General features: G+C 43.6%; 1 protein-coding gene across 3 annotated transcripts in view; it reads left to right on the top strand.

Annotated features, from left to right (window-relative positions):
• The first annotated feature begins 7,187 nt into the window (after positions 1 to 7,187).
• The window catches only part of LOC116955164 (serine/threonine-protein kinase SBK1-like), a 68,631-nt gene continuing 52,284 nt past the window's right edge, over positions 7,188 to 23,534 (top strand). Inside the window, exon 1 of one of the 3 annotated variants that reach the window (XM_076052922.1) lies at positions 7,188 to 7,427. The gene's annotated coding sequence lies outside the window, so the exon portion shown is untranslated. Of the gene's footprint in view, positions 7,428 to 8,389; positions 8,709 to 23,534 lie in introns of those variants that run through there. The other 2 variants (XM_076052921.1, XM_076052925.1) reach the window with 2 other exon arrangements.

Raw genomic sequence — 23,534 nt, forward strand, 5'->3', positions numbered from 1 at the left:
CTGTTGTATAGTATTGTGTGTGTAGTGTACTGTGCTGTATAGTATTGTGTGTGGAGTGTGCTGTTGTATAGTATTGTGTGTGGAGTGTGCTGTGTTGTGTTGTATTGTGTGTGTGTAGTGTACTGTGCTGTATTGTGTGTGTAGTGTGCTGTGTTGTATAGTATTGTGTGTATGTGGTGTACTGTGTTGTATAGTATTGTGTGTGTAGTGTGCTGTGTTGTATATAATTGAGTGTGGAGAGTGCTGTGTTGTATTGTATTGTGTGTGTAATGTATTGTGTTGTATTGTGTGTGGTGTACTGTGTTGTATAGTATTGTGTGTGTAGTGTACTGTGTTGTATAGTATTGTGTGTGTAGTGTACTGTGTTGTATAATATTGTGTGTGTAGTGTGCTGTGTTTTATAGTATTGTGTGTGTGTAGTGTACTGTGTTGTATATTATTGCGTGTGTGTGTGTGTAGTGTGCTGTGTTGTATAGTACTCTGTGTGTAGTATGTGTACTGTGCTGTATAGTACTGTGTGTGTGCAGTGTGATGTGTTGTATAGTATTGTGTGTGTAGTCTACTGTGTTGTATAGTAGTGTGTGTGTAGTCTACTGTGTTGTATAGTATTGTGTGTGTAGTGTACTGTGTTGTATAGTATTGTGTGTGCGTAGTGTACTGTGTGGTATAGTTTTTTGTGTGTAGTGTACTGTGTTGTATATTATTGTGTGTGTAGTGTACTGTGTTGTATAGTATTGTGTGTAGTGTACTGTATTGTATTGTGTATGTAGTGCACTGTGATGCATAGTATTGTGTCTAGTGTACTGAGTGGTATAGTATAGTAGTGTGTGTAGTGTACCGTGTTGTATTGTGTGTGTAGTGTGCTGTGTTGTATAGTATTGTGTGTGCAGTGTACTGTGTTGTATAGTATTGTGTGTGTAGTGTACTGTGTTGTATAGTATTGTGTGTGTAGGGTACTGTGTTGTATTGTGTGCGAAGTGTACTGTGTTGTATAGTATTGTGTGTGCAGTGTACTGTGTTGAATAGAATTGTGTGTTTAGTGTACTGTGCTGTATAGTATTGTGTGCGTAGTGTACTGTGTTGTATAGTATTGTGTGTGTAGTGTACTGTGTTGTATTGTGTGCGAAGTGTACTATGTTGTATAGTATTGTGTGTGCAGTGTACTGTGTTGAATAGAATTGTGTGTGTAGTGTACTGTGCTGTATAGTATTGTGTGTGTAGTGTAATGTGTTTTATAGTATTGTCCGTGTAGTGTACAGTGTTGTATAGCATTGTGTGTGTAGTGTACTGTGTTGAATAGTATTGTGTGTGTAGTGTGCTGTGTTGTGTCGACTGTGTGTGTAGTATACTGTGTTGTATAGTATTGTGTGTGTAGTGTGCTGTTGTATAGTATTGTGTGTGTAGTTTACTGTTGTATAGTATTGTGTGTGTAGTGTACTGTGCTGTATAGTATTGTGTGTGGAGTGTGCTGTTGTATAGTATTGTGTGTGGAGTGTGCTGTGTTGTGTTGTATTGTGTGTGTGTAGTGTACTGTGTTGTATTGTGTGTGTAGTGTGCTGTGTTTTATAGTATTGTGTGTGTGGTGTACTGTGTTGTATAGTATTGTGTGTGTAGTGTGCTGTGTTGTATATAATTGAGTGTGGAGAGTGCTGTGTTGTATTGTATTGTGTGTGTAATGTATTGTGTTGTATTGTGTGTGGTGTACTGTGTTGTATAGTATTGTGTGTGTAGTGTACTGTGTTGTATAGTATTGTGTGTGTAGTGTACTGTGTTGTATAATATTGCGTGTGTAGTGTGCTGTGTTTTATAGTATTGTGTGTGTGTAGTGTACTGTGTTGTATATTATTGCGTGTGTGTGTGTGTAGTGTGCTGTGTTGTATAGTACTCTGTGTGTAGTATGTGTACTGTGCTGTATAGTACTGTGTGTTTGCAGTGTGATGTGTTGCATAGTATTGTGTGTGTAGTCTACTGTGTTGTATAGTAGTGTGTGTGTAGTCTACTGTGTTGTATAGTATTGTTTGTGTAGTGTACTGTGTTGTATAGTATTGTGTGTGCGTAGTGTACTGTGTTGTATAGTACTCTGTGTGTAATATGTGTACTGTGCTGTATAGTACTGTGTGTGTGCAGAGTGATGTGTTGTATAGTATTGTGTGTGTAGTCTACTGTGTTGTATAGTATTGTTTGTGTAGTGTACTGTGCTGTATAGTATTGTGTGTGCGTAGTGTACTGTGTTGTATAGTTTTTTGTGTGTAGTGTACTGTGTTGTATATTATTGTGTGTGTAGTGTACTGTGTTGTATAGTATTGTGTGTAGTGTACTGTATTGTATTGTGTATGTAGTGCACTGTGTTGCAAAGTATTGTGTCTAGTGTACTGAGTGGTATAGTATAGTAGTGTGTGTAGTGTACTGTGTTGTATTGTGTGTGTAGTGTACTGTGTTGTATAGCATTGTGTGTGTAGTGTGCTGTGTTGTATAGTATTGTGTGTGCAGTGTACTGTGTTGTATAGTATTGTGTGTGTAGTGTACTGTGTTGTATAGTATTCTGTGTGTAGGGTACTGTGTTGTATTGTGTGCGAAGTGTACTGTGTTGTATAGTATTGTGTGTGCAGTGTACTGTGTTGAATAGAATTGTGTGTTTAGTGTACTGTGCTGTATAGTATTGTGTGTGTAGTGTACTGTGTTGTATAGTATTGTGTGTGTAGTGTACTGTGCTGTATTGTGTGCGAAGTGTACTATGTTGTATAGTATTGTGTGTGCAGTGTACTGTGTTGAATAGAATTGTGTGTGTAGTGTATTGTGCTGTATAGTATTGTGTGTGTAGTGTGCTGTGTTGTATAGTATTGTGTGTGCAGTGTACTGTGTTGTATAGTATTGTGTGTGTAGTGTACTGTGTTGTATAGTATTCTGTGTGTAGGGTACTGTGTTGTATTGTGTGCGAAGTGTACTGTGTTGTATAGTATTGTGTGTGCAGTGTACTGTGTTGAATAGAATTGTGTGTTTAGTGTACTGTGCTGTATAGTATTGTGTGTGTAGTGTACTGTGTTGTATAGTATTGTGTGTGTAGTGTACTGTGTTGTATTGTGTGCGAAGTGTACTATGTTGTATAGTATTGTGTGTGCAGTGTACTGTGTTGAATAGAATTGTGTGTGTAGTGTATTGTGCTGTATAGTATTGTGTGTGTAGTGTAATGTGTTTTATAGTATTTTCCGTGTAGTGTACAGTGTTGTATAGTATTGTGTGTGTAGTGTACTGTGTTGAATAGTATTGTGTGTAGTGTACTGTGTTGTAGTGTGTGTGTAGTGTACTGTGTTGTATTGTGTGTGAAGTGTACTGTGTTGTATAGTATTGTGTGTGCAGTGTACTGTGTTGTATAGTATTGGTGTGTGTGTAGTGTACTGTGTTGAATAGTATTGTGTGTGTAGTGTACTGTGTTGTATAGTATTGTGTGTGTAGTGTACTGTGTTTTATAGTGTGCGAAGTGTACTGTGTTGTATAGTATTGTGTGTGCAGTGTACTGTGTTGAATATAATTGTGTGTGTAGTGTACTGTGCTGTATAGTATTGTGTGTGTAGTGTAATGTGTTTTATAGTATTGTGTGTGTAGTGTACAGTGTTGTATAGTATTGTGTGTGTAGTGTACAGAGTTGTATAATATTGTGTGTGTAGTGGGCTGTGTTGAATAGTATTGTGTGTGTGTAGTGTACTGTGTTGTATAGTATTGTGTGTGTAGTGTGCTGTGTTGTATAGTATTGTGTGTGCAGTGTACTGTGTTGTATAGTATTGTGTGTGTAGTGTACTGTGTTGAATAGTATTGTGTGTGTAGTGTACTGTGTTGTATAGTATTGTGTGTGTAGGGTACTGTGTTGTATTGTGTGCGAAGTGTACCGTGTTGTATAGTATTGTGTGTGCAGTGTACTGTGTTGAATAGAATTGTGTGTTTAGTGTACTGTGCTGTATAGTATTGTGTGTGTAGTGTACTGTGTTGTATAGTATTGTGTGTGTAGTGTACTGTGTTGTATTGTGTGCGAAGTGTACTATGTTGTATAGTATTGTGTGTGTAGTGGGCTGTATTGTATAGTAGTGTGTGTGTGTAGTGTATTGTGTTGTATATTATTGCGTGTGTAGTGTGCTGTGTTGTATAGTACTGTGTGTGTAGTATGTGTACTGTGCTGTATAGTATTGTGTGTGTGCAGTGTGATGTGTTGTATAGTATTTTGTGTGTAGTGTACTGTGTTGTATAGTAGTGTGTGTGTAGTCTACTGTGTTGTATAGTATTGTCTGTGTAGTATACTGTGTTGTATAGTATTGTGTGTGCGTAGTGTACTGTGTTGTATAGTTTTTTGTGTGTAGTGTACTGTGTTGTATATTATTGTGTGTGTAGTGTACTGTGTTGTATTGTATTGTGTGTGTAGTGTACTGTGTTGTATAGTATTGTGTGTAGTGTACTAAGTGGTATAGTATAGCAGTGTGTGTAGTGTACTGTGTTGTATTGTGTGTGTAGTGTACTGTGTTGTATAGCATTGTGTGTGTAGTGTCCTGTACAGTTGTGTGGTGTAGTGTACTGTGTTCTATAGTATTGTGTATGTAGTGCACTGTGTTGTAAAGTATTGTGTGTAGTGTACTGAGTGGTATAGTCTAGTAGTGTGTGTAGTGTACTGTGTTGTATAGCATTGTTTGTGTAGTGTGCTGTGTTGTATAGTATTGTGTGTGTAGTGTACTGTGTTGTATCGTGTGTGTAGTGTACTGCGTTGTATAGTTTTGTGTGTGGAGTGTGCTGTGTTGTATTGTGTGTGTAGTGTGCTGTGTTGTATTATGTGTGTGAAGTGTACTGTGCTGTATAGTATTGTGTGTGAAGTGTACTGTGTTGTATAGTATTGTGTGTGTAGTGTACTGTGTTATATAGTATTGTGTGTGTAGTGTACAGTGTTGTATAGTATTTTGTGTGTAGTGTACTGTGTTGAATAGTATTATGTGTGTAGTGTACTGTGTTGTATAGTATTGTGTGTGTAGTGTACTGTGTTGTATAGTATTGTGTGTGTATTGTACTGTGTTGAATAGTATTGTGTGTGTAGTGTGCTGTTGTATAGTATTGTGTGTGTAGTGTACTGTGTTGAATAGTATTGTGTGTGTAGTGTACTGTGTTGTATAGTATAGTATTGTGTGTAGTGTGCTGTTGTATAGTATTGTGTGTGTAGTGTACTGTTGTATAGTATTGTGTGTGTAGTGTGTTGTGTTGTATTGTGTGTAGTGTACTGAGTGGTATAGTATTATGTGTAGTGTACTGTGTTGTATAGTATTATGTGTGTAGTGTACTGTGTTGTATAGTATTATGTGTGGAGTGTGCTGTTGTATAGTATTGTGTGATGAGTGTGCTGTGTTGTATTGCGTGCGGAGTGTACTGTGTTGTATAGTACTGTGTGTGTAGTGTACAGTGTTGTATCGTATTGTGTGTGAAGTGTACTGTGTTGTATAGTATTGTGTGTATTGTACTTAGTGTATAGTATTGTTTGTGTAGTGTACTATGTTGTATAGTATTGTGTGTGTAGTGTGCTGTGTTGTATAGTATTGTGTGTGTAGTGTACTGTTTTGTATAGTATTGTGTGTGTATTGTACTTAGTTGTATAGTATTGTGTGTGTAGTGTACTATGTTGTATAATATTGTTTGTGTAGTGTACTATGTTGTATAGTATTGTGTGTGTAGTGTGCTGTGTTGTATAGTATTGTGTGTGTAGTGTACTGTGTTGTATTGTGTGTGTAGTGTACTGCGTTGTATAGTTTTGTGTGTGGAGTGTGCTGTGTTGTATTGTGTGTGGTGTGCTGTGTTGTATTATGTGTGTGAAGTGTACTGTGTTGTATAGTATTGTGTGTGAAGTGTACTGTGTTGTATAGTATTGTGTGTGTAGTGTACTGTGTTGTATAGTATTGTGTGTGTAGTGTACAGTGTTGTATAGTATTTTGTGTGTAGTGTACTGTGTTGAATAGTATTGTGTGTAGTGTACTGTGTTGTATAGTATTGTGTGTGTAGTGTACTGTGTTGTATAGTATTGTGTGTGTAGTGTACTGTGTTCTATAGTATTGTGTGTGTATTGTACTGTGTTGAATAGTATTGTGTGTGTAGTGTGCTGTTGTATAGTATTGTGTGTGTAGTGTACTGTGTTGAATAGTATTGTGTGTGTAGTGTGCTGTGTTGTATAATCTTGTGTGTGTGTAGTGTACTGTGTTGTATAGTATAATATTGTGTGTAGTGTGCTGTTGTATAGTATTGTGTGTGTAGTGTACTGTTGTATAGTATTGTGTGTGTAGTGTGTTGTGTTGTATTGTGTGTAGTGTACTGTGTTGTATAGTATTATGTGTAGTGTACTGTGTTGTATAGTATTATGTGTGTAGTGTACTGTGTTGTATAGTATTATGTGTGGAGTGTGCTGTTGTATAGTATTGTGTGATGAGTGTGCTGTGTTGTATTGCGTGCGGAGTGTACTGTGTTGTATAGTACTGTGTGTGTAGTGTACAGTGTTGTATCGTATTGTGTGTGAAGTGTACTGTGTTGTATAGTATTGTGTGTGTATTGTACTTAGTTGTATAGTATTGTTTGTGTAGTGTACTATGTTGTATAGTATTGTGTGTGTAGTGTGCTGTGTTGTATAGTATTGTGTGTGTAGTGTACTGTTTTGTATAGTATTGTGTGTGTATTGTACTTAGTTGTATAGTATTGTGTGTGTAGTGTACTATGTTGTATAATATTGTTTGTGTAGTGTACTATGTTGTATAGTATTGTGTGTGTAGTGTGCTGTGTTGTATAGTATTGTGTGTGTAGTGTACTGTTTTGTATAGTATTGTGTGTGTAGTGTGCTGTGTTGTATAGCTTTGTGTGTGTAGTGTACTGTGTTGTATAGTATTGTGTGTGTAGTGTATTGTGTTGTATAGTATTGTGTGTGTAGTGTACTGTGTTGTATAGTATTGTGTGTGTAGTGTACTGTGTTGTATAGTATTGTGTGTGTAGTGTACTGTGTTGTATTGTGTATGCGGTGTACTGTGTTGTATATTATTGTGTGTGTAGTCTACTGTGTTGTATAGTATTGTGTGTGTGTAGTGTGTAACCGGGTTGTCTTGCTGCACCTGCGTTTTCGCCTCCCCCTCTCATCCCCTTTAAATCGCCTGGATGACCCCACGCGTCCCCTCGCCTCCTGCCATTGGCCCCGTGACGATCACCGCTCCCTCCTCCTCGTCCATCACCCCCCTTGCTCACGCACCCCCATCCCTCCTCCTCCTCCACACCCCTCCTCCCTGGCTGCTGCTGCTGCAGCAGCTTCACAGACACAGCGGAGCGCGAGCGAGACCCACGGGAGGCAATGAGCGCGGCGCCTGCCCGGAGCTGCCGCTGCTTCCGACCCTGAACCAGATCCCCGGGGGGTCTGTGGGTGAGTGAGGGTGAGTGAGTGAGGGTGAGTGTGGGGAGCGGTAGTGTAGTTGTTAGCGCGCTGCGCTACAAACCCGGCGGTCACCGAGTTCGATTCCCGGTTCACGGCCAACACCGGTGACGATTATCTGAATCGGTAACCTGGGCTCTCCCCTAGGTCGACTCGGCCTCAATTGTGTCAAACGTCGCCACTGGGGTAGACAAAAGCGGTCGGGCGTGGTGTTGGCCACCCACCCCCTCGTGTGCCCTTGCCGGCCTTAATAGGTGCTCGCTAACAGCACTTGCCCCTACAGTCTCTTAAGGCTACACGGGGGGTCTTTGTCTTGTGGGGACCGAGCGGTCATCGCTGCACTGCGCGAGTAACCTGGTCCAGTCTGTAAGCATAGCCATTGGGGGGAGACAAAGGCTGCCGGGCGTGGTGCTGACCAAACTCGCTCCTCCGTGTGCAGTGTCAGCTTTAATAGGAATGGCCGTGTGGGTGGGACAGGGATAAACAACACAACATGTCAACATCTTCACCATTCGCGCCGTGCAGATCTGTTGTTGTGTCCGTTGCTCGCTGTCGAGGAGAATGCGGCAGAATTCCCTCTCTCGCTCTCTGTCTCTCTCCCTCTCTCGCTCTGTCTCTCTCGCTCTCTGTCTCTCCCCCTCTCTCGCTCTGTCTCTCTCTCGCTCTGTCTGTCTCTCTCGCTCTATGTCTCTCTCCCTCTGTCTCTCTCCCTCTGTCTCTCTCCCTCTGTCTCTCTCCCTCTGTCTCTCTCCCTCTCTCGCTCTGTCTCTCTCCCTCTCGCTCTGTCTCTCTGTCTCGCTCTCTGTCTCTCTCGCTCTGTCTGTCTCTCTCGCTCTCTGTCTCTCTCCCTCTCTCGCTCTATCTCTCTCGCTATCTGTCTCTCTCCCTCTGTCTCTCTCCCTCTGTCTCTCTCCCTCTCTCGCTGTCTCTCTCCCTCTGTCTCTCTCCCTCTGTCTCTCTCCCTCTGTCTCTCTCCCTCTCTCTCTGTCTCTCTGTCTCGCTCTCTGTCTCTCTCTCTCCCTCTGTCTCTCTCTGTCTCTCTGTCTCGCTCTGTCTCTCTCCCGCTGTCTCTCTGTCTCTCTCGCTCCCTTCGCCCGTCCGTTCATTCGCTGCGCCCTGCATCCCTGATGCACAGCATAGCAGCAGAATCGGCGATGGCACGTCCAGCCCTCATCATCATCGTCGCCGCACACAAGACAAAGATCCCACCTCACCCCCGTCGTATCGCCTTAACAGACTGTTGGGGCAAGCATTGTTAGCGAGTATCAGCACTGGCTGTAAGGTAACGTGGGTGGGGGGGGGGGGTCGAGTATGGTCAGCATCCACGCCCGACCGCCTTTGTCTCCCCCAGTGGCGATGTTTGCGCATCGCACCGGGTACCCATTTGAGCCCGAGTCGACCCAGGGGGAGGCCTCGGACCGGTTCGTCACTTGTATTGACCGTGAGCTGGGAATCGAACCCGGGGTCGCTGGGTTCGTAGCGCTTGGACCAGCAGCATTGGGGCAATCAAACCTCACTGCTAATGAGACACTGAATGTCAAAATTGACAAGCATTATTTTTACACATCCCATTAGCCACGCGGTCTTCGGAAAGTCAATCATATCAGCAGTATTAGTAGCTCAACGCAAGCCAGTTCTGTTACCAGGTTCAAAGTGCAGTGTCTCACCGACAGCTTTGCTTGAACCAAAGTTTGCTAAACTACCAGATGTTTACAGGAAAGGAATGGCGAATATTTGAAACGGTTCAGGACCTCACCTAGATCGACTCAGCCTTTACATATAGTTCCTCAGTTTAATTTATTCGGTATAGCCCTGTGAGCCATGCGGCGCTTGACTCGGGTGCAACCGCGTGCGGTGTGTAAAAAAAACCCCATCAGAATTGGGAAGACAAAGGCGGCCGGGCATGGTGCTGGCCACTCACCCCCTCGTGTGCTGTTCCGGCCTTCACAGGCGCTTACTCGCTAACAACACTTACCCAAGCAGCCTATTCAAAGCTATATGGGTGGCCTTTGGCTTGTGTGTGGTGTGTATCTATCGTGAGCGGTGGCGCAGCAGTTAGCGCACTGCGCCACCGAATCCGGCCATCTGAGTTCGATTTCTGCTCGCAGCTAACATCGGTGTTGAACATAGAAACCGGTTACGGGGCTCGCCTGCGTCGACTCTTGCTTTAAAATGAGAACCCGGTGTGTGCTGTGTGTGTGTGAATAACATCGGCACTGGAGAGACAAAGGCGGCCGGGCGTAGCACTTGCTCCAGCAGTCTAAGGCTATACGGCCGCCACCTGGAGAGACAAATACGTACGGGAAAGGTGTGGTACTGGCAGCATTTGTTTCCGTATTGTGCGCATCGTTTTCTTTGCTTGCCTTGCTGCCTATAATTTGTCACGCACACGGGAGTTGAACGCCCGATGCAATGTCACCGTTCATATCTGTGCACATTAGTACCATATTTGTATTGTTTTGTATTCAAACATCTTTCATCCGGGAAAATACCCCCCCCCCCTCCGAGATACAGGAACGAACCTCGCAAAACCGACGCGATCCCTCCTACCGAGCCCGTCGGCTTTTCAGTGGCTTAGCTAAAGGCGCAGCAGCAGCTGCGCCCCCCCTTACAAACAACCCGCCCGCTCGCTCGCTCACGGGGACCCCACTGTTGGCAGAGAGCCCCAACGAGAGGGGAGGCGGCAGCCCCCTGGTAGCGAGAGTCGAATCTTGGCCTCCTCTTTCACACGATGGAGCAAGACGTCTTGCTTGGAAAGAGATGGGCGTTTGCCCACGCTTTACCCCACCGTTTACACGAACTGCCGCGCCGGGAGATGGGGTGGAACCCTGCGATCTCTGAGGACTGCACGCCCGGGCCCCCTCTGCGGGAGCTTCCTTCGTGTCTCCGGTTATGAAGCTAATGACGCGTTACGTTTATATTTGTGACAAACCGTTTTATCTTTACCGCTTTGTCCTGCAGTTACACGGTAATGCACATTTTTTTTTACAATTCTAATTGTGCGCACGTCATTTACCTTGTTCGCTGTGTGTATGCGATTATCTGAACCGGTCATGGGCCTCCCCGAGGTCGATTCAGCCTCAAATGAGTACCTGGTGCGGTGTGTAAACATCGCCACTAGGAAGACAAAGGCGGCCGGGCGTTCTGACCTTCGTAGGTTGCTCGCTAGCAGCACTTGCCCCAATTGTCTGTTAAGGCTATACTTGGGGTCTTTGTTCACTGTATCTTATAGCAAACATTTTTTTGTGTGTGCCGATACCGGTAATGTTAAAAAAGCGATGTTTAACAACCCCGTGCTAGATGAGTCGCCCGTGTGCAGCATCGCATGCGGTTACGATGATGTTGATGGGACGTCTCGATGACGTCATGCAGCTGAAGGTTACGCCGTGGACGCTGGGATGACAGATGTCGCCCCTGCGTCTCGACGCCACCAATTACCTGCCCATTCATTGCACATCGGCAGTTCAGCGTAGGGGAAAGGCTCGCACGTCTTACACACATCCCATCGGCCTGCGAGTGCCTGATTTCAGCAGCATCGCTTTAAAAAATACAAGCAGCGCTTTGGAACCAGTTTCAAACATGCAGTGTCTCATCAGCAGAAGGCAGGCGTGCTTGAACCCAATATGTGCGAACAGGTATGGGAAGGAGGCTGTTTATTTTGTTGCTTATATTCTCCACAGTGACGCGTAATGATTCTTCCGTGTTGGGTATTGGCAGTGTTTTTGCGTTTGAGATAGGACTCGTATTTAACAGAGAAGTCGGGCTTGCAAACTTAAAAACATCTGAGACAGTTCAACACAGCAATCGGTTCAAGCAAGATGACTGTCGATGTGATGCAGGAATAGCGAAACCGGTCCAGAGATTGCTTGCTCATTTAACCAATGCTGTTAAAACGATACACTCCCAAGCATGATGGCTTGTGTGGCTCATACTTTTGGGGTTTTTTCAGAATCAGAATAGTTAACCTGGAGGAATTCAATGAGCGTGCTGTAGTTTAACGTGGAAGACAGCTACGGGGGGTATGTGGCAGCATTATGCAATGCATAGGGGCCCAGTCGCCACATGGTGGCCCTCGAATCAACAGATAAACGAGTAACAAAATGTTAAGGAACATTAGAAAATAATTTCAACAATTAACCATGAATGCCAAAAAAACATAGTTACGAATGGAAAAAATATATTTCCAAAAAATACCTCGCGTTAAATCTCGTAGCATTACTGAACACCAGGATATTTTGTGAACTGGCACACACGATAACTTAATTGTGAGTATTGTACCTTGAAATTTGGTTGTTAATACTATCACTTTGAGACTGTCTTCCTCTAAACCCAATACACAGTGCAACCTAAAAATCTTTTTCCTTACCTATAAACGTCATTCTTTGTCTCTTTGTGTGTGTGCGGACCAAACATTTGCGAAGGATTTGGCTCCCGAAACGTGGGGTTTTCGTTTAAAAAAGTAGCCAGGTACCACGCCATTAGCCCTGTGGTGAGCCAGCGCTATTTCGTTTTCCCGTCCGTCAACTTCAAAGTTGTTTAATTAGAGATCTAGTGCTTGACCATACCAACTCACGCGCCTTCGGTGGGGGGGGGGGGGGACTGCCCCTACCAAATCACACGCATTTGGTGGGAGTGAAGGGACATTTCTCTTTTGTGCGGACACTGAACGAGTTAATACACACGAATTTAGAGCTCCCTTCAAACATGCATCTATCTTTACTCTTTGGTTCTATTTGGTAAAGTCACGTAGGTAAAAAATAAAACGAAAAAATCACTACGTTTCAGCCACAACACAAGTGGTCTTCATCAGGTGAAGGGACCGTGCTGTCACAAGGACAGCGTTGGAAAGAAGAAAGTCAAGTCAGGTCGCGTCCTTTTAAGCTGTGTGGGAGGAAACAAAACGCGTTGACAAAGGAATTAGCATAAAATGCTCATAGAGTAACCACACGGGGGAGGGGAATATACAAATGTACAAATGATGGTGTGCGAGGGAATGACCGTGCAGCAACGTGATGGACCGGCACGGGGGGGAGGGGAGTTTACAAACGTTGTTTTGAAGGGAAATAAGCTGCTGTGAAAGTTTGGTATATCACTACTTGGATGAATATACTGTACCATTGAAAATTAGTTTAATGTTTGGTATGATTTAGAACATCTTTCCAATGATTGCTTAATTTGAAACCATCTTCTCGGTTGAAATTGTGTCTGTGTTTGTAAATCTGAATTGCCTCGTGGATAAATCTCTGATGATAACCTAAGGGTTTGCAAAGGACCTTGGTATCGGAGAACACTATATCGTGATCACCCACAGCGTTGTAACAGTGGTTAGCTATGGCAGAAGAATTTGTTCTGCCCTGTTTCAAATCTGATTTGTGCTCGCGAATTCGGTCAGAGACATGTCGCTTCGTCTCCCCGATATAGCAATCACCACAAGTGCAGCTCAATTTGTAAACTCCAGGGTACTGTAAGTCAGGAATGACATCCTTCACGGATGGGATCAGGTCACGGATTTTGTGTACTGTATTGAACCGGACCTGGATCTTGTGTTTGTTTAGAATTTTGGAGATCTTTTTAGTAACGCATGCTATATATGGTAGTGTGATGATTTTGACCGGAGTATCAAGTGGTTGTTTCTGTATGGAGGGAGAAACAGCTTGGCGGATGGTACGGTCAGAGTATCCGTTTCTCTTGAGGGCCAGGTGTACATGTTTTAAGTCACTGGTCAGGTGGTGTTGGTCCGAAATGCAATGAGCCCTGTGGTATAACGTTTTGATGAGAGAATTCTTTTGAGCTGGGTGGTGGTGGGAATCAGGTTTCAAGTAGGAATCTGTGTGGGTGAGTTTCCTGTAGACAGAATGTCCCAATGAGCCATCAGGTCTCCTCTCAAACAGAACATTAAGAATGGTAGCTTGCCCTCTTTCTCCACTTCCATGGTGAATTTGATGGCGGGATGTCTGGAATTGATGTGGTGTAGGAAAAGGTTCAAAGCTGGGAGGCCATGTGGCCAAATGACGAAAGTGTCATCCACATATCTTTTCCACAGGGAAGGTCTGAGGGTGGAAGTCTGGATGGTGTCTGATTCAAATTTCTCCATGAAAACATTGGCTATCACTGGTGATAAGGGAGAACCCATGGGGGTACTCTCATTTTGTTTGTAGAAGGTGCCATTCCAAGTAAAGTAGGTATTGGTGAGGCAGTGTCTAACCAGCGCAGGTATATCGGGGTCTAGTCCATGTACCAAATTTTCAATTATTTCAATGGTATCAGGTACCGGGACCTGGGTGAACAGGGAGACCACATCGAAGCTGACAAGGATATCGTCAGGGGACAGTACAACGTCTTTGACCATAAAGACCAATTACATTTAATTCCCTAAAGTCTTAAGACAACAAAATCCACCCAATGTGTATTCTTGCCCACAAACTTTCCTATTGTGAGCACGACTTTAAGTCACAAACTATTATTACTTTTCGGAGGCAACACAAGCTTCTGTCTTCAGGTGGAACAGTCACAGCAAGATAGCTGCATCAAGTGCAGCTATGATGCAGCTATCTTGCTGTGACTGTTCCACCTGAAAACAGAAGCTTGTGTTGCCTCCAAAACGTTGTGATTTGATTTAGAGTGAGGGAAAAAAGTATTTGATCCCCTGCTGATTTTGTATGTTTGCCCACTGACGAAGAAATTATCAGTCCATATTTTTAATGGTAGATTTATTTGAACAGTGAGAGACAGAATAAAAACAAAAAAATCCAGAAAAACGCATGTCAAAAATGATTTGCATTTTAATGAGGGAAATAGGTATTTGACCCCCTCTCAATCAGAAAGATTTCTGGCTCCCAGGTGTCTTTTATACAAGTAACGAGCTAAGATTAGGAGCACACTCTTAAAGGGAGTGCTCCTAATCTCAGCTTGTTACCTGTATAAAAGACACATGTCTACAGAAGCAATCAATCAATCAGATTCCAAACTCTCCACCATGGCCAAGACCAAAGAGCTCTCCAAGGATGTCAGGGACAAGATTATAGACCTACAAAAGGCTGGAATGGGCTACAGGACCATTGCCAAGCAGCTTGGTGAGAAGGTGACAACAGTTGGTGCGATTATTCGCAAATGGAAGAAACACAAAATAACTGTCAATCTCCCTCGGCCTGGGGCTCCATGCAAGATCTCACCTCGTGGAGTTGCAATGATCATGAGAACGGTGAGGAATCGGCCCAGAACTACACGGGAGGATCTTGTCAATGATCTCAAGGCAGCTGGGACCATAGTCACCAAGAAAACAATTGGTAACACACTACGCCGTGAAGAACTGAAATCCTGCAGCGCCCGCAAGGTCCCCCTGCTCAAGAAAGCACATATACATGCCCGTCTGAAGTTTGCCAATGAACATCTGAATGATTCAGAGGACAACTGGGTGAAAGTGTTGTGGTCAGATGAGACCAAAATGGAGCTCTTTGGCATCAACTCAACTCGCCGTGTTTGGAGGAATGCTGCCTATGACCCCAAGAACACCATCCCCACCGTCAAACATGAAGGTGGAAACATGCTTTGGAGGTGTTTTTTCTGCTAAGGGGACAGGACAACTTCACCGCATCGAAGGGACGATGGACGGGGCCATGTACCGTGAAATCTTGGGTGAGAACCTCCTTCCCTCAGCCAGGGCACTGAAAATGGGTCGTGGATGGGTATTCCAGCATGACAATGACCCAAAACACACGGCCAAGGCAACAAAGGAATGGCTCAAGAAGAAGCACATTAAGGTCCTGGAGTGGCCTAGCCAGTCTCCAGACCTTAATCCCATAGACAATCTGTGGAGGGAGCTGAAGGTTCGAGTTGCCAAACGTCAGCCTCGAAACCTTAATGACTTGGAGAAGATCTGCAAAGAGGAGTGGGACAAATCCCTCCTGAGATTTTTCGATTTGAAGCTTTCGTGACTGCAAGGATGCATCTTCTTTGGTTCTTTCAGTGAGAGTCAAGTGTCTCTCACTGTTAATAAACCTACCATTAAAATTATTTTATTCTCATTCTACGTGACTTTACCGAAAGAACCAAAGAAGATCCCTCCTGAGATGTGTGCAAACCTGGTGGCCTACAAGAAACGCCTGACCTCTGTGATTGCCAACAAGAGTTTTGCCACCAAGTACTAAGTCAAGTTTTGCAGAGGGGTCAAATACTTATTTCACTCATTACAATGCAAATCAATTTATAACATTTTTGACATGCGTTTTTCTAGATTTTATTGTTGTTATTATGTCTCTCACTGTTAATAAACCTACCATAAAAATTATAGACCGATCATTTCATTGTGAGTGGACGAACTAACAAAATCAGCGGGGGATCAAATACTTTTTTCCCTCACTGTAGTTGTTTTCTTTTCTTTTATGTTAATTTTGTTTAACCTACGTGACTTTACCGAAAAAACCAAAGAGTATGAATCCTTGCAGTCACGAAAGCTTCAAATCTAGAATTATTATTTGTTTACATTTATTTTTCACATTCGCTCACCACTAATAGTTCAAACAAGATGTTTCATTACAGCAGATATACACTATGTAACACGCTTTCTTCCCCTGCATACTTAACTGTTATATTTCAGTTTGCTGGACAACAAAGTACAGCCATTGTCTCTTTTGCCTCACAAACTTTCCATTAGGTCGGCTCAGTTTCAAATGATAACCTGCTGCAATGTGCAGTAAACATCGACACCGGGGACTCAAATGTATTTATTCTTTACACGGTGTTTATTAACGTTTCCGCAAATTATATTGCAATGCATCACCATTAATTAAATAACTATCTCAATTTCGCATTCGCTGGACAAATTACAAACCAACATGCCAGCAACAACGTTGTCAATGTACTTTATTAATTCACTTTTTTAACGCATTCATTTACTTTCTTATTTCCAACTTTCCCTAACGTCACGCACATTGCTTCTTTCGTTACTGTCACGTACATAGACCAATTGCCATGCAATCTTTAATGTTACTACTAAATACATTTGTACTATTACACTTTTAAAGTACAACACTTCCACTGATCTACATTGCAGCCTGCTTCTTGATCGCACTCGGTGTACTGCCAGTCTATACTGTCCATTGTTGCCTGGTTACTGTACTGGCAATCTCTTATGTAGACTGTATACATTTTTATGAAGCCGTGCCAGTGTACTGGCAGTCTATAATGTGGACTGTTTCCCTGCCTCTTTACCTCGGTCAGTGTACTGCCAGTCTATAACCTAGACTGTAGCCTGCTTCTTTACTTAAATGTGCGTACTGCTGCTCTATAATGTTGACTTATTCTAGCTTCTTTCTGCAATGCCATTAAATAGTTTTGTTTGCTCATGTCATGCTATTTACTGATGTGTAGTACTGCGATGCTGATTTCTATGTTATACTGCTAAATACGTCAGACTTTCTATGCTACAGCTGCTTATATTTCGTCTATCGTTTTGTTACATTGTTGGGAAAAGCAACTATTTTCTATTTGGCGTACTGCACCTTTTCTTTCCACCCAAGCGGGCAGCACGCAGGGAGGTTCAATGCTCCAACTTGTAATATTTATAGTTATAGCCTACATATTGTATACTGGTTAAAAATATATCTAGCTATTGCGGTAAAAGTGATTCGGGGGCCACAATCGGATCTTGCATAGCCCCCCCGCCCCCCCCCCCCCCCCCGACGTAATAGTGCGTTGAAATAGGTAGTTGAAAAAAGCAGCTGAAATAGGTGGCTCAAATAGGTGGCTCAAATTCTTTGATTCTTTCGGGAAAGTCACGTCGATAGACAAATATAAAAAATAAAGCTAATAAAAATGTAGCCACCTATTTCAGCCACCTAGTAGCGCTACTACTGGTGTTTGTTACTGAACACCAGGATATTTTGCGAACTGGCACGCACGATAACTGAATTGTGAGTATTGTACCTTGAAATAGGTGGTTGAAATAGGTGGCTGAAATAGGTGGCTGAAATAGGTGGCTGAAATAGGTGGCTGAAAGAGGTGGCTGAAAGAGGTAATTGAAAGAGGTAGTTGAAAGAAGTGGCTGAAAGAGGTGGCTGAAATAGGTCACTGAAATAGTTAAAATAGGAGGGTGAAAGTGGTGGCTGAATAGGTGGCTGAAAGAGGTTTGCTGAAAGAGGTTTGCTGAAAGAGGTGGTGGAAAGAGGTGTCTGAAAGAGGGGGCTGAAATAGGTGGTTGAAAGTGGTGGCTGAAAAAGGTGGCGGAAAGACGTGGCTGCAAGACGTGGCTGAAATAGGTGGCTGAAAGAGGTGGCTGAAAAGAGGTGGCAGAAATAGGTGGTTGAAATAGGTGGTTGAAATAGGTGGTTGAAATGGGTGGCTGAAATAGGTGGCTGAAATAGGTGGCTGAAAAAGGTGGTTGAAAGAGGTGGTTGAAAGTGGCGGCTGAAAAAGGTAACTGAAATAGATGGTTGAAGGACGTGGTTGCAAGAGGTGGCTGAAATACGTCGTTGAAATAGGTGGCTGAAATAGGTGGCTGAAATAGGTGGTTGAAATAGGTAGTTGAAATAGGTGGCTGAAATATATCAATGAAATAGATAAAATAGGAGGTGGTTGAAAGTGGTGGCTGAAATAGCTGGCTGAAAGAGGTGGCTGAAAGAAGTGGCTGCCATAGGTAGCTGAAATAGGTGGCTGAAATAGGCGGCTGAAATAGGTGGTTGAAATAGGTGGCTGAAATTGGTGGTTGAAATGGGTGGCTGAAATAGGTGGCTGAAATAGGTGGCTGAAAGTGGTGGTTGAAAGAGGTGACTGAAATAGGTGGCTGAAATAGGTGGTTGAAACAGGTGGCTGAAATAGGTGGTTGAAATAGGTGGCTGAAATAGATGACTAAAATAGGTGGCTGAAATAGTCGGCTGAAAAAGGCGGTAGAAATATGTGTCAGAAAGAGGTGGCTGAAATACGTGGCTGAAATAGGTAGTTGAAATAGGTGCCTGAAATAGGTGGTTGAAAGTGGTGGCTGAAAGAGGTGGCTGAAATATGTGGCTGAAAGAGGTGGCTGAAATAGGTGTCTGAAATAGGTGGTGGAAAGAGGTGGTGGAAAGAGGTGCCTGAAATAGGTGCCTGAAATAGGTGGTTGAAAGTGGTGGTTGAAAGACGTGGCTGAAAGAGGTGGCGGAAATAGGTGGCTGAAAAAGGTAAATGAAATAGATGGTTGAAGGACGTGGTTGCAAGAGGTGGCTGAAATAGGTGGCTGAAATAGGTGGCTGAAATAGGTAGTTGAAATAGGTGGCTGAAATAGATCAATAAAATAGTTCAAATAGGAGGTGGTTGAAAGTGGTGGCTGAAATAGGTGGCTGAAAGAAGTGGCTGACATAGGTGGCTGAAATATGTGGTTGAAATAGGTGGCTGAAATAGGTGACTGAAATAAGTGGCTGAAATAGGTGGTGGAAAGAGGTGCCTGAAATAGGTGCCTGAAATAGGTGGTTGAAAGTGGTGGCTGAAAGAGGTGGCTGAAAGAGGTGGCTGAAATATGTGGCTGAAATAGGTGGCTGAAATAGCTGAAATAGGTGGTTGAAAGAGGTGGCTGAACGAGGTTTGCTGAAATAGGTGCCTGAAATAGGTGGTTGAAAGTGGTGGCTGAAAGAGGTGGCTGAAATAGGCAGCTGAAATAGGCGAAAGAAATATGTGTCGGAAAGAGGTGGCAGAAAGAGGTGGTTGAAATAGGTGGCTGAAATAGGTAGCTGAAATAGGTGGCTGAAATAGGTGGCTGAAGTATTTGTCTGAAATAGGTGGTAGAAATATGTCGGAAAGAGGTGGCAGAAATAGGTGGCTGAAATATGTGGCAAAAAAGGTGGCTGCAAGAAGTGGCTGAAATATGTGGCTGAAATAGGTGGTTGAAAGAGGTGGCTGAAAGACGTGGTTGAAAGAGGTGGTTGAAAGTGGTGGCTGAAAAAGGTGGTGAAAAGACGTGGCTGAAATAGGTGGTTGAAAGTGATGGCTGAATAGGTGGCTGAAAGAGGTGATTGAAATAGGTGGCTGAAATAGGTGGCTGAAATAGGTGGCTGAAATATGTCGGAAAGAGGTCGTAGAAATAGGTGGCTGAAATAGGTGGCTGAAATATGCGGCTGAAATAGGCGGTAGAAATATGTCGGAAAGAGGTGGCAGAAATAGGTGGCTGAAATATGCGGCAGAAAAAGGTCGCTGCAAGAAGTGGCTGAAATAGGTGGCTGAAATAGGCGTTTGAAATAGGCGCCTGAAATAGGCGGCTGAAATAGGCGGTAGAAATATGTGTCAGAAAGAGGTGGCTGAAATACGTGGCTGAAATAGGTAGTTGAAATAGGTGGCTGAAATAGATCAATAAAATAGAAGGTGGTTGAAAGTGGTGGCTGAAATAGATGGCTGAAAGAGGTGGCTGAAAGAAGTGGCTGACATAGGTGGCTGATCTAAGTGGCTGAAATAGATGACTGAAATAGGTGGCTGAAATAGGCGGCTGAAATAGGCGGTAGAAAATGTGTCGGAAATAGGTGGCAGAAATAGGTGGCTGAAATATGCGGCAGAAAAAAAGTGGCTGCAAGAAGTCGCTGAAATAGGTGGCTGACATAGGTGGCTGAAATACGTGGCTGAAATAGGTGACTGAAAGAACTGTCTGAAATAGGTGGCTGACATAGGTGGCTGAAATAAGTGGCTGAAATAGGTGGCTGAAAAAGGTGGCTAAAAGAGGTGGCTGAAAGAGGTGGCAGAAATAGGTGGTTGAAATAGGTGGTTGAAATAGGTGGCTGAAATAGGTGGCTGAAAAAGGTGGTTGAAATAGGTGGCTGAAATAGATGGCTGAAAGGGGTGGTTGAAAGAGGTGACTGAAATAGGTGGCTGAAATAGGTGGTTGAAACAGGTGGCTGAAATAGGTGGCTGAAATAGGTGGCTGAAATAGATGACTAAAATAGGTGGCTGAAATAGGCGGCTGAAAAAGTCGGTAGAAATGTGTCAGAAAGAGGTGGCTGAAATACGTGGCTGAAATAGGTAGTTGAAATAGGTGCCTGAAATAGGTGGTTGAAAGTGGTGGCTGAAAGAGGTGGCTGAAATATGTGGCTGAAAGAGGTGGCTGAAATAGGTGTCTGAAATAGGTGGTGGAAAGAGGTGACTGAAAGAGGTGCCTGAAATAGGTGGTTGAAAGTGGTGGTTGAAAGACGTGGCTGAAAAAGGTGGCTGAAAGAGGTGGCGGAAATAGGTGGCTGAAAAAGGTAAATGAAATAGATGGTTGAAGGACGTGGTTGCAAGAGGTGGCTGAAATAGGTGGCTGAAATAGGTGGCTGAAATAGGTGGCTGAAATAGGTGGCTGAAATAGGTGGCTGAAATAGGTAGTTGAAATAGGTGGCTGAAATAGATCAATAAAATAGTTCAAATAGGAGGTGGTTGAAAGTGGTGGCTGACATAGGTGGCTGAAATAGGTGGTTGAAATAGGTGACTGAAATAGGTGTCTGAAATAGGTCGCTGAAAGTGGTGGCTGAAAGAGGTGGCTGAAAGAGGTGGCTGAAATATGTGGCTGAAATAGGTGGCTGAAATAGGTAGCTGAAATAGGTGGTTGAAAGAGGTGGCTGAAAGAGGTGGCTGAACGAGGTTTGCTGAAAGAGGTGGTGGAAAGAGGTGCCTGAAATAGGTGGTTGAAAGTGGTCCCTGAAAGAGGTGGCTGAAATAAGTGGCTGAAATAGATGACTAAAATAGGTGGCTGAAATAGGCAGCTGAAATAGGCGGTAGAAATATGTGTCGGAAAGAGGTGGCAGAAAGAGGTGGTTGAAATAGGTGGCTGAAATAGGTGGCTGAAATAGGTGGCTGAAGTATTTGGCTGAAATAGGTGGTAGAAATATGTCGTAAAGAGGTGGCAGAAATAGGTGGCTGAAATATGCGGCAAAAAAGGTGGCTGCAAGAAGTGGCTGAAATAGGTGGCTGAAATAGGTGGCTGAAAGAGGTGGCTGAAAGACGTGGTTGAATGAGGTGGTTGAAAGTGGTGGCTGAAAAAGGTGGTGGAAAGACGTGGCTGAAATAGGTGGTTGAAAGTGATGGCTGAATAGGTGGCTGAAAGAGGTGGTTGAAATAGGTGGCTGAAATAGGTGGCTGAAATAGGTGGCTGAAATAGATGGCTGAAATAGGTGGCTGAAATAGGCGGCTGAAATATGTCGGAAATAGGTCGCAGAAATAGGTGGCTGAAATAGGCGGTAGAAATATGTCGGAAAGAGGTGGCAGAAATAGGTGGCTGAAATATGCGGCAGAAAAAGGTGGCTGCAAGAAGTCGCTGAAATAGGTGGCTGAAAGAAGTGTCTGAAATAGGTGGCTGAAATAGGTGGCTTGCAAAAAGGTGGCTGAAAGAGGTGGCAGAAATAGGTGGTTGAAATAGGTGGTTGAAATAGGTGGTTGAAATAGGTGGCTGAAATAGGTGGCTGAAAAAGGTGGTTGAAAGAGGTGGTTGAAAGTGGCGGCTGAAAAAGGTAACTGAAATAGATGGTTGAAGGACGTGGTTGCAAGAGGTGGCTGAAATACGTCGTTGAAATAGGTGGCTGATATAGGTGCCTGAAATAGGTAGTTGAAATAGGTGGCTGAAATAGATCAATGAAATAGTTAAAATAGGAGGTGGTTGAAAGTGGTGACTGAAATAGGTGGCTGAAAGAGGTGGCTGAAAGAAGTGGCTGCCATATGTAGCTGAAATAGGTGGCTGAAATAGGCGGCTGAAATAGGTGGTTGAAATAGGTGGCTGAAATTGGTGGTTGAAAGAGGTGGCTGAAATAGGTGGCTGAAATAGGTGGCTGAAAGTGGTGGTTGAAAGAGGTGGCTGAAATAGGTGGTTGAAACAGGTGGCTGAAATAGGTGGCTGAAATAGGTGGCTGAAATAGATGACTAAAATAGGTGGCTGAAATAGGCGGCTGAAAAAGGCGGTAGAAATATGTGTCAGAAAGAGGTGGCTGAAATACGTGGCTGAAATAGGTAGTTGAAATAGGTGCCTGAAATAGGTGGTTGAAAGTGGTGGCTGAAAGAGGTGGCTGAAAGAGGTGGCTGAAATATGTGGCTGAAAGAGGTGGCTGAAATAGGTGTCTGAAATAGGTGGTGGAAAGAGGTGACTGAAAGAGGTGCCTGAAATAGGTGGTTGAAAGTGGTGGTTGAAAGACGTGGCTGAAAAAGGTGGCTGAAAGAGGTGGCGGAAATAGGTGGCTGAAAAAGGTAAATGAAATAGATGGTTGAAGGACGTGGTTGCAAGAGGTGGCTGAAATAGGTGGTTAAAATAGGTAGTTGAAATAGGTGGCTGAAATAGATCAATAAAATACAAGGTGGTTGAAAGTGGTGGCTGAAATAGGTGGCGGAAAGAGGTGGCTGAAAGAAGTGGCTGACATAGGTGGCTGATCTAAGTGGCTGAAATAGATGACTGAAATAGGTGGCTAAAATAGGCGGCTGAAATAGGCGGTAGAAAATGTGTCGGAAATAGGTGGCAGAAATAGGTGGCTGAAATATGCGGCAGAAAAAGGTGGCTGCAAGAAGTCGCTGAAATAGGTGGCTGACATAGGTGGCTGAAATACATGGCTGAAATAGGTGACTGAAAGAAGTGTCTGAAATAGGTGGCTGACATAGGTGGCTGATATAAGTGGCTGAAATAGGTGGCTGAAAAAGGTGGCTAAAAGAGGTGGCTGAAAGAGGTGGCAGAAATAGGTGGTTGAAATAGGTGGTTGAAATAGGTGGTTGAAATAGGTGGCTGAAATAGGTGGCTGAAAAAGGTGGTTGAAAGAGGTGGTTGAAAGTGGCGGCTGAAAAAGGTAACTGAAATAGATGGTTGAAGGACGTGGTTGCAAGAGGTGGCTGAAATACGTCGTTGAAATAGGTGGCTGAAATAGGTGGCTGAAATAGGTGGCTGAAATAGGTAGTTGAAATAGGTGGCTGAAATAGATCAATGAAATAGTTCAAATAGGAGGTGGTTGAAAGTGGTGGCTGAAATAGGTGGCTGAAAGAGGTGGCTGAAAGAAGTGGCTGCCATAGGTAGCTGAAATAGGTGGCTGAAATAGGCGGCTGAAATAGGTGGTTGAAATAGGTGGCTGAAATTGGTGGTTGAAATAGGTGGCTGAAATAGGTGGCTGAAAGTGGTGGTTGAAATAGGTGGCTGAAATAGGTGGCT

The sequence above is a fragment of the Petromyzon marinus genome, chromosome 58, assembly GCF_048934315.1.
Source record: "Petromyzon marinus isolate PM22_M1 ecotype Great Lakes invasive population chromosome 58, UKy_Petmar_22M1.pri1.0, whole genome shotgun sequence".
Taxonomy (NCBI): Eukaryota; Metazoa; Chordata; class Hyperoartia; order Petromyzontiformes; family Petromyzontidae; genus Petromyzon; species Petromyzon marinus.